Raw genomic sequence first — 10,461 nt, 5'->3', positions numbered from 1 at the left:
TACGAGTGTCTCTGTCTTTGCACCTGAGAGGAGAGTGGGCAGGGCTGGCTTTGTTTCATTTCACCCACATTTTGAATACTAAGTAGCCAAAAATATATTAGATACATGATTTATAAAAGCTTTATTATTATTATTATTATTATTTATTTTTTTTAGAAAGAGGCTGGTTTCTTTAATTTCACTAGTTTGTATTTTGAAGCTAGAAGGAAACGGCTTAACATAAATAACTTACAGGAGTGTGATAGCTACATTTCTCCACATGAGGTCAAATTTATCATAAAGAAATCTGGTGGAGACATTTGCTGCTGTGCACTGGAAACGCTGAAATCTATGCTGCCTCCTTGTCCGCCCTCCATCTCACTCTCTCCTCCTATATCTCGGTGTCTGCATCTTATGCCATTCCCTTGCCCTCCTTTTTTCCTCCATCTCTAACTGTCTTTTCCATCTCTAGCTCGCATCTTTATATCACTCCAATTTTCACATGGTGAGATGGAAATTTGAGTGGGAAGACTGGTTTGCAGGATAAGATGGAGGTCTCAGAGTGGACCAAAATAAAATCCAATTTCAACCAAAAAAAATTAATTGCCACCCACCTCCCCAAACTGCAGCTCTCCTAGCTTCCCCTGCACATCATCAGCAAGTCTTACTTGCACATCTCCAGAATCTCAAAACCTGACACGCAGCAGGAGGGCAAAAAATAAAAAAACGAGACGGACCATGCACTAACCCACCTCCACTCTCTCACAACTGTGATTGGACGCACACCATTGCACTTCTTCTTTTCCTAAAGCTACAACTTGCTTCACATCATATAGAGTGAAGCTGTGCTCCACATAATATGCAATGCTCCGAGTTGCATGTCCAGACTTTTAAAAGATCTAAAAAACAAAGGGCTTCATGCTTTTAGTTTTGTTTTTTTAGCTTTGTGACGGCCAGCAGGTTTGATTTAGACGGATGAGGCGCAATAAGCTCTTCTCTGTTGAGATCACTTTTCTATGCAGTAAGCATTGTGTCCATTGTGCTAATGATGGAGGAAAGCCTCTCACAGTACGCATTTATTAGCCATCAAAACACTATAAACCTCACAAGGCCACGGCTAACTAAGCTGACAGCTGTGGGAATGTTGACAGGTGAAAAGAGAACAGAGGTTGAAAAAAAAAAAATACATATCTGCGAAACAAAATAAAATGAATAAGGGATTAAAGCTTTGAATAACATGTCTGTTTATCCAGCGCTTTCTTAGATCTTTACATCTACAGGGTTACAAGTGTGCGAGTATTCATTGATAGCAGCTTTGTTGAATCAAATTCAGATGTAGTGCTCCAATTCAGTCTCACGTTGAGTTTTTTTTGTACCACAACCTCCCAAAACAGAGGAAGAAGAAAAAAAAAAATCCCAGATATCTTCAGATATTTTTGGCCAGCAAAGTTAGGAAGCATCTACTTATTTTTGGAGGGTGAGCAATAAGGATTCTCCAGAGCTGTAATCTAGTTGAGTGACAGCAGCACACAATGCCTTTCTCCACACTTAACCAGAAGACATTCAGTAAAAGCAATGCACTTCATGAGGAGAACACAGACAGCGAGCGAGGTGAGAGGAATGCACTCAGGCACAAAGAGATAAGAAAGAGGAAAGAAGATGAAAGACCGCAAAAGGTGGGTAAAAAAAAAAATACAAAAATCCTCTCAAGATCTGAAATTTTGTTCTTCCTACTACACATTTTTTGAGGTAGATCCTCAGTCATTTGGAGCCTCGCCCTGACTTCCATGTTTATCATGGTGTGTGCCCACATTCTGCTGGTTGTAAATGAAACACATCTTTCAAGGCAAGCCCTGTGAGACAATTTATTTAAAGATATAGTATCATTGATTTGTAAAAGTCCACACTGCACAAGAAGCAGACAAAATAGGACAAATACAGTACATACACATTCAAAAAGACTTAGCTGAGGCAACATAATACAGCTCTCTGCAGTACCCAATGTCACTGATCTCAACGCAACATTTGTGCACAGTTTTTCAACTCGTATCAGAGCTCCTACTGGACTTCTGATATTAAACATACTTCACCATTTCAATCCTCCACTCTCTGGAGATGTCAAGAAAATAAAAAACTGAAAAATCCATACAAAAGAAACCACACTCAGCTGCTCAATCAAGGTGAGTGAAGTATATACAAATTGTTTTGGACTCACAGGACTTACTGTGGGTATAAATATAGACACACAAACTTTCAGCAGGATAAGGTCAGTTCAAGGAGTAAACTAGGCCATACAGCTTATCCTCGGAGTTTGAGAGGGATACAAATTTGAGTTGAACTGAATGCACTGCAGAGTCCAGTGGGACTGGGGAGGAGGAGAAAACACAAGCAGAGACGGGTACGGTCCACAGTGTTAGATTTTCCTCATTTTCCTTGTTCTAAGCGTCTTTCGATGCGGGGACGTGGCACACTCGATCATTACAATTTCCATAACCTTGCTATTTCATGGGAGGATAATAAAAAGGTTTAATTCAGTGGAAGCAAATAGCACCTTATGTCCCAAGGCGCCTTTATCTCACAAAAGAGATATCAGATGGTACAATGCGTGCAACCAAATTATATTTGTTTGCCTCAAAGTGCAAAACAATCTTGCAGGCATCCAACGAGTGCTTTGAAGGATTGCTCGTATGCCAGGATGAGGCCAGTTTAATCCTCCAGATGTAAACGGTGCATCACTTTCGCTTCGTTGAGGGTCGGAGAATCCTGTTTGTCTCTTTAAGAGTGCTGTACTGGAAAACACAGGTAAAAGTGGTTGTCCACCCAGATACACAAGAAGTAAATCCATTAACATGAAATGAGGTGCAGCATGGGGCTTGAAGGGTGGCGACATGAGTGTTAAGTAGGGTGCAGTCTCTGCCATCGCAGGGGTGGGACCCAGAAAGCCTTGTTTTGATCACAGTTGTTTTGTTCAGCCATGATTGTGGTGATAAGCTTGGGCTTATTGTGAGGGCCATTGTTCTGAAAATAGAAAAAAACATACAAATACAAAATTCAAAAACTTGATATATTCTACAAAACCCTATTAGCGATAAATCATTTGTCTTCAAACACACACACACACACACACACACACACACACACACACACACACACGATTTCATCAACTTTGAAGTTACAACTCCACATGTGCATGCAAACACTGCCGCTGTGCAGGCAACGCTTTTCAGACCCATTGTGTGCTTCTCATCTCCGTCCTCATTAGACGGCAGCAGATAACTTGGCCCCTCAGCCGTGTTGGAAGGAAGCAATCAGACTTTAATCAATACTCGCTTGTCAATCAATCTGATGTAAAGGAGAGAAATCAAGATTTCACTGACCATGCTGTTGTCTGCAAGTCAAACTAGGAATGTCATGCTGCCACTGTCCTTTCATGGTCATTGTTGGTGCACTGGATTGCTTCAGATTGCGTCGGTGTTGGTTGTAAGTGAAAACATGGGCGGTGTCCAACTGCACTATGACCCCAGCCAGGCCTCTAGGAGTCTTTACAGTCACGGTATACAGGTCGCACTACACCAAAATAGCCATGTGTTCACCCATTCAAAAACCCAACATGCTCCAACACACAACATGCTGTAGATCAGTTTTATTAAAAAGGAACTTATCAAATAAATATAACAAAAAAAAAGAAAATATAGATTTCTCACTGCAGTTTGATTACTGTCCATTGCATCAACCTTTCATATCAACCAACGCTACCCTCGATTCTTCTCATCTGTTCTAGTTGAATTGCCTTCCGGCTCCAAACTGCTTTCTCAATTTATTAATCTACCAACTTCCCAAACTATGCTCACCATTTCTCAATGGCCTGCCTATGCTGAATTGCATGTGTTGTCCACTGTAGTCTTTGTTTTATTGTTACATCAATTCAGTTGTACATGTCCCGTTTACATATACTGTACGACATTTTAATTTATGGTTGCCAATGGTGCTGAATGGTGTCCCGTCCTAGAGCCGATTTCAATGTGCACTGCCCCTTTAAGATACCACTAGATGATCATTTTACTAATTGTTGTATTTCGCATGCATGCATCCCAACATGGATCCGTCTGCCTCGCCGCCTTGTCCCATTGTCTTCTGCATCCCCATCTCAGACTATGCCGCCATTCCTTTCCACTTGAAAAATTGTTCTCAATTAACGCGAACACTTCCTAGATCATCACTTTCAGAAATCTGCAGAGACGTTCATTCTGTTTCTCTAATGGTTCTGGCCAAGACCTCCCCCCCCCCCCCCCCCCCCCCCGTCTGAACCTAAGTGCTTCCCCTTCACACCAGGAGCTCAATTTCATGACTGTCTCTTCTTCTTCTTCCCAAAATACACTTACTGCACTCAGAATACGTTTTCTTCTCTCACCCTGCTCCTCGTACATCTCTAAACTCGTCACATTTCGTGACTCAAAACCATTTATACTAACCCACCTGCCTTCCCTCTCGTCTCCTGTCCTAGTACCTTGTCCCAGTTAATCAAACTCCTCCTTGCAGTATAATTGCCTGTTAAAGTTTCTCAACCCAGTCCTGTAATTATAAAGCATAATAGCCCTACTCTGTTAGACGGGTGTACAGCTTAGCCGTCTAGTCAGCTGACTAACATGTTACATCACAGACTCAAGGTCAAACACAACACTTCTCTTCCGTTTACTGCAATGGAAGATCCAGTTTTTACAACCAAGTATTTGTCTTCTGGGAATTCCCCCTCCACCACCCTTTTCCTCATGTAGCAAACCTATGTGCAGACTTTCTCTGCCCTAAAGTGCTGTTCTTTAGTCACCGAATCAGCCTGTACAGAGTGTACAAGCACTACACTAGTCATCTATGCCCAAACAAGATGTACATTTAGTTTTGCCTTTCTACCCCAACCCACAATTTGCCTCTCTTTCTCACATTCACAAATGGAACATACACAGACCTGTTTTGACTTAATACAAGGGAGATTATTGTTTTCTAGTTAAATGCATTTCTGTTACTGTCAGCATGTCTTGGGATCAAAGAGCCCTTTACCACTGAAATGCGCTTGGAAGCAATAACAATGGCTGGATCTATTCCATAGTACACTTGGCAGGAATTTTAGAGGTCAATGTGGATTAAATAGCTCCCAAAAAAAAAAACCCCTTCTAATTTAGTTACAGTGCAACTGAAATCTCGTCTTTCAGGAAACAAAAACGACCCAGTCGCATTGAAATCCTACAGAATATGTCAAGACTGGAGCAAACGAAACAAATCCTGTGAAACTAAATGTTATGTACCTGGTGTTTTTCGATGTATATTATGGGTTTGGTCTTATAGTCTCTCACATGTTCACTAGGCACGCTGTACTAGATCCATCATAGGCTCTAAACCAGATAAAAACATTCAGGTTAAATGTATGTTAGCTGAACAAAATGCACAGGTTATTAGTAGAACAGCTGTATTGTGAATAGCAGACTTACGTTGTGCCTCTGATGTTTCAGTTTGTTGGGTGGTAAAAAACGAGGTACAGCTCTGTGCCATGCTGAGGCAGAGGGTACAGAAGGTGTAGCTGCAGTCTCCTGAACACACGCCAGAGCACACGTCCACACACATCTGGCAGCAGATGTCACAGCAGCAGCGTTCGGAGCAATATCTCCAGTCGCCGCACACACACGAGCAGCCACCAGCCGCTCTGCAGTCCGGCAGGCAGGAGTTGCAAGGCTTGCAAGACTGTAACCCCATGGGTCTGCCTGTTGAAAATACACACAGACAAGGGGAGACGAGATATTGGAGGAAATCACCGTCGGGGAAAAATAGACTCCTTTTCACGTCCAGAGTTGGAATTGAGGATGTATGTAGAAAAGAAACGGGAGAAAAAGATGCTAATAAGTCAGCCTGTCCTGAACATTGTACAAGTCTCCTGCTAGCGCCAGTTAAGACCAAAGTTCCGGCAGTATTATATTTTCTGGGAACAGCGTTTCCAAACTTTTAGATAAAATGCTTGATGTCATACTTTGACCCCTGAGGCCTTACTCCAGTCTGCTCCATCATCTCCCACATTCATGAAGCAAAGAATGAAGTCAGCCTTAACAACAATTCTGCTCTTGAATAAAAAAAGATTAACCTCAAATGCAACTACCAACAGAGTTACTGTTGACACAAACCACAAAATAGTCATAACACCAAAGAAGCATTTTATCCTGTTATGTGCATGAAATTCAACAAAGATGCTCTTTCTCAGGACTACTTGTCCCGGGGCCTTCAGGATGGAGATGGTGGTAAGCAAGAACATTAGCAACACTGATTTGATTACGACAACAGCACTACAAACCACCCTCATTTCTGAACAACTCATTTCTTATAAATACTAATTAATGAGAGGAAAATAAGGATTTCGGCATTTATATGGAAAGGCCAAAACCCTACGGACATATGGAAACATTTGGATCAGAGGAACCAATCAGACATACCTCTTCAATCACTATTAGGAGATGAAAACTACTCAAGTAATACATTCAGAGAAATTGAACTGCTGGAAAAAGATCTCCCTGAATGTCTGGTTCAGAGAATGCAGTAAGTTAAAGTAATAACACACTCACTATGTAGAAAGACAGTACTTCTTCAGATATCCCCAAGTTAGGCACAATTTCAAGAAATATTATTATATATTAATATTAGAGTAACTGGATAGAAATGGATCTGATTAATGTGTTTATCGATGCATACAAGTCCAATCTTCACAGAAAATTGGTTGAGAATGTATTCATTCCTACAGTGTGCTAAGAGCCACTCCTCAATGCCAAAGTCAAATCTAAAAATGGGAGAAGGAAGCCAATACAACCGTCAGAGGAGGAATGATTTAACATGTATACAACACATGTGACTACTTCAAGTTCAGGTCAATGGAGCGAATTTGTATAAAGAAATATCAGGTTTTTCATTACCACAAAGATTAAATAATTATAGAGTGGCAAACCAGGATACGATCACTGCTGGAGGAAGTGTGAGAACTCCTAGGCTGCTGTCTTTCACATCTTTTTGGGACTGTGCTGTAATTGGACCTTTACTGTCTGGGGGTAGTAGCAGAGAAAAACTCAATAATTGGCTCAGAGATTGATCATGATTTCAGTGTAATATTTAAATCAAAGTCAATTTTCATGACAAGAATCTTCTCCAAATACTGCCTGCATGTGTACAAAAAAAAGGAACTTGATGATTAAAAAAGATCCAGCAACAACATAACAGAGCATAGTGCTTGTTAAGAGAATTGTCAGCATGTTCAGCATAGGAAGGTTGACTTTCTTCTTGAAACTGTGTATGGATACATTTGCTAATCAGTGGATGAAATGGTTACTTACAGTTTAATACAGCAGGGGATTAGGACATTTTAAATTATGCTAGTTTCCTTTATCCTCAACAACCTCTTTAAACTTTGAGTTTGAACTGAGGCCAATGTGAACTATGTGGAAGCGGATAGACAGGCATGACCTTGACCCCTTGTGCATTACCCATCTGTTGTACCCTTCCTCTGGACATCTGTGTGCACTGACCCTTACCCTTACTGACCTCTCACTATTGACACACAGACATGTCCCTGTAGACATGTACAAGGAGATTTCTTTCGACAACATACAATTTAATACTGGCCCGTGTGTATTGGTTTTCCCCAAAATAAGTATGGCAGCCCTTAACGCTTTGCAATCTTATTACCAATGTATATGTGATTGTTAAATATACCCCTTTGACCCATTTTGGTATAGATCTGTTCTTGTTCATTCTAAAACAAAAAAAGTTAATTAATAAATAAAAAGATACTAGTAGTAAACCAGATGTTTGAAACAATTTGGAGAATTTATTTTCATTTCTACTCAAAAACACATTTTATGGAGATAACAATGTGCAGAGTTATTGTAATGATCCTCATTTTACACATCAAATAAAGGCTGACATAAAAATTAAAGAGCACTTACTTCATACACTGAAGTTTGATGACAAATGCAGATATTCCCAGAGCATGTAAAATAGACACCTAAATGTCACAGTGATCACACATGAGCGTCATTAGAACAATCAGTCTGGAGCCAATCATGTGTGACGCCCAGCCCACTGTCTTGAAGGCAAACTCAGCACTCAATTGGCTGATGTGGGATGTTGGTCAGCTGATCAGGATCAGCTGAGCCCTTAGGCTGTATAGAAGCTGGGCCATGTGTTGATTGTGTCTCTCTTACAGCTGACATTGCTGCTGACTACATTGCTGTTTGGTTTTGCACCTCCATGGCATGCGACACACACCCATGCACTGCTTTCATTGCTGATCTACCCACTCCGTTGTTGTTTTTTTGTTAACCTTGATTTAATAAATTGTTGGTTTTAGGTATATCTCTTGAGTGGACTACCTCTTTGTCATATTTGTCACAACATAAATCGTGAGGATTTAACAGAAGAAAAAGCACAATTCACCCGTGTGTGTGTGGCGTCCACTTTATGCTCATGCTAAAGCTATGTTTACGTTAGCAAGGATAACATCGCCGCTCTTCTCACTCCCACGGCTTGAGCGGTGTATCTCGAGCTCTTTGCGAGTGATTTACACGGGCATGGACGAGCACCCTGCCATCTTTCAGTGGTTTAGTAAGAAGACTACCAACCCAGCCAGAAACAAAGAAAGTATAAGCATCTAAGCTCTTGTATGCCTTCATTTGTGCGTTGGTTGCCCACGACGTTTGTAGCACAAGGTAGTTCACAATATCCGAATATTCAATCGGCGGTAATGAATCTAAATCCTCAATATAATCCGACGGCTTTAGCGTGTACGGGTCACGGCCGCAGATTTGGACTTTTTCTCTGAATCTTGCCTTTACAGAGGACTCCAGAGAGTCAGAATACTTTGAAGAAGTCGGAGTTGTATTGTTGTAGTTGTTCACTTTAGACGCCATTTTTGATTTGTATATCATCCAACATGGCGTCGCACGCATAGGTCACACAGTTTTGTCACGTGTTTGCACACGAAGAATAGAGGCCAGTGCTACACAAACACAGAAAAACAACATGGCAGTAAATATGCCGATTGCATTTTTGCACTCGAGCGTGTGCAATATTGTATTGTACGGTTTGTTATGATTTGTGATGTATTTACACTCTACACCTATTTCAAATTTTTATATTGCATTTTTATCCTTTATATTTCTCTTTTTAAAGTCATATTTTTCAAACTAGTCTTTTCGAAGAGCCTCAGGATCACGTTACAACAAAGGGACCTCTAAATCCTTGAATCACTGAAACATATTATATATATATACTCACGTTACGTGTCGTATAGTACTTTCTGTAGTACAATGCAGAAGGGATCATACAGTAAAATATATTGAAGTTGATTGATAAAAGTTAGAATAACACAGTTTGTGGCATATGTGTCATTTTATTTTATTGAGTCTTTAAAAACGAATTACTTCTTTCCAAAACCCAATGATCCTGTGATTAAAAATTCTACCCAGGAAACAGATTGCCTTTATATTTTTACTTACATATTGTATTCTCACTGGAGCTGTATTCATCACGGTTAATCAAGGACAGAGAACAGACTACATCTGTTCACATGGCAGCTCTCCTGACGTTTTATTATTTCCATTCCTTCCTTTCTCCTCTCTGTCATTCTGTCCCTTTCTCTCTTTCACCCTCTTCCTCTTTTTTTAGACAAACACACATTCTTTCTTGCTCCCCATAACACAAATGTCGAGGAGAATGACAGTGGAGCAGATTTGTCCTTGACGACTCTGAGAGTGAAGTGACAGTAATAAAAGGTGGTTGTGAGCTATTGTTGGCCCTGGGGCATCTATTAATGAATGACATGAAACAGCCATGTGATTCGGGGACAGGCAGAGGGAGGAGGACTGATGGAGGACAGGTGACAGAAGCCTACACACAGCCCTCACCTGTGATGAGCTCAGCCGCCACCTAGCACACAGGGTTCGCAATTCCGCATACGTTCGATGGCCTGTTCTCCGAGGGGGGTGCATCCACACACTGATGTGCACTCAGGCGTGCAAGCAATGTAGGCTGCACAGGTGTCAAAACACACAACCACCTACAAACACTCGCCAGCTGAAGACATTCTGTCAAAACTTTGTGTTTACTGTAGAATAAATCACCAGCTATTTCATTACATTATTCATGTGCTAAGTAGACCCCTCTGCACCTGAGGGCAACTTGCATTTTCTTCACCTCCCACTCACTCTGACTCTCATACCCGGATCATGCACTGATACAAACCCTAGTGACAATTCAGCTTAATCCCCAGCTTCCCGTGCTGCAGTGCATCCTGGGGAAGTGAATTGTTGTGAGGGTGGAAATGAGGCTATTTCAGGGATCAAGCATTTTATATTCAACACACTGAAAGTACAGCACAGTTTCGGGTTCTTACACTCCAGCAGAATTTGTTGGTCTGTTCCACTGATATAGGGGATACTTATAGATAATGAATTG

The 10,461-nt window shown here is 41.0% G+C and overlaps 1 long non-coding RNA gene across 2 annotated transcripts; it reads right to left on the bottom strand.

The window, feature by feature from the left end:
- Positions 1 to 1,830: 1,830 nt before the first annotated feature.
- LOC115012552 (uncharacterized) lies at positions 1,831 to 8,095 on the bottom strand. Of its 2 annotated transcripts, XR_003832699.1 has the most exons (4): positions 7,953 to 8,095; positions 5,463 to 5,732; positions 5,280 to 5,366; positions 1,831 to 2,997 (listed from the first exon to the last, which is right to left on the bottom strand). It is a non-coding gene; the product is annotated as an uncharacterized LOC115012552 (long non-coding RNA). The 2 variants fall into 2 exon arrangements; XR_003832700.1 differs by lacking the exon at positions 5,280 to 5,366.
- Positions 8,096 to 10,461: the final 2,366 nt, after the last annotated feature.

Source organism: Cottoperca gobio, chromosome 8 (assembly GCF_900634415.1).
Source record: "Cottoperca gobio chromosome 8, fCotGob3.1, whole genome shotgun sequence".
Lineage (NCBI taxonomy): Eukaryota > Metazoa > Chordata > Actinopteri > Perciformes > Bovichtidae > Cottoperca > Cottoperca gobio.
The sequence above is the reverse complement of the archived record's forward strand: the minus strand, read 5'-3'. Positions and strand labels throughout refer to the sequence as shown.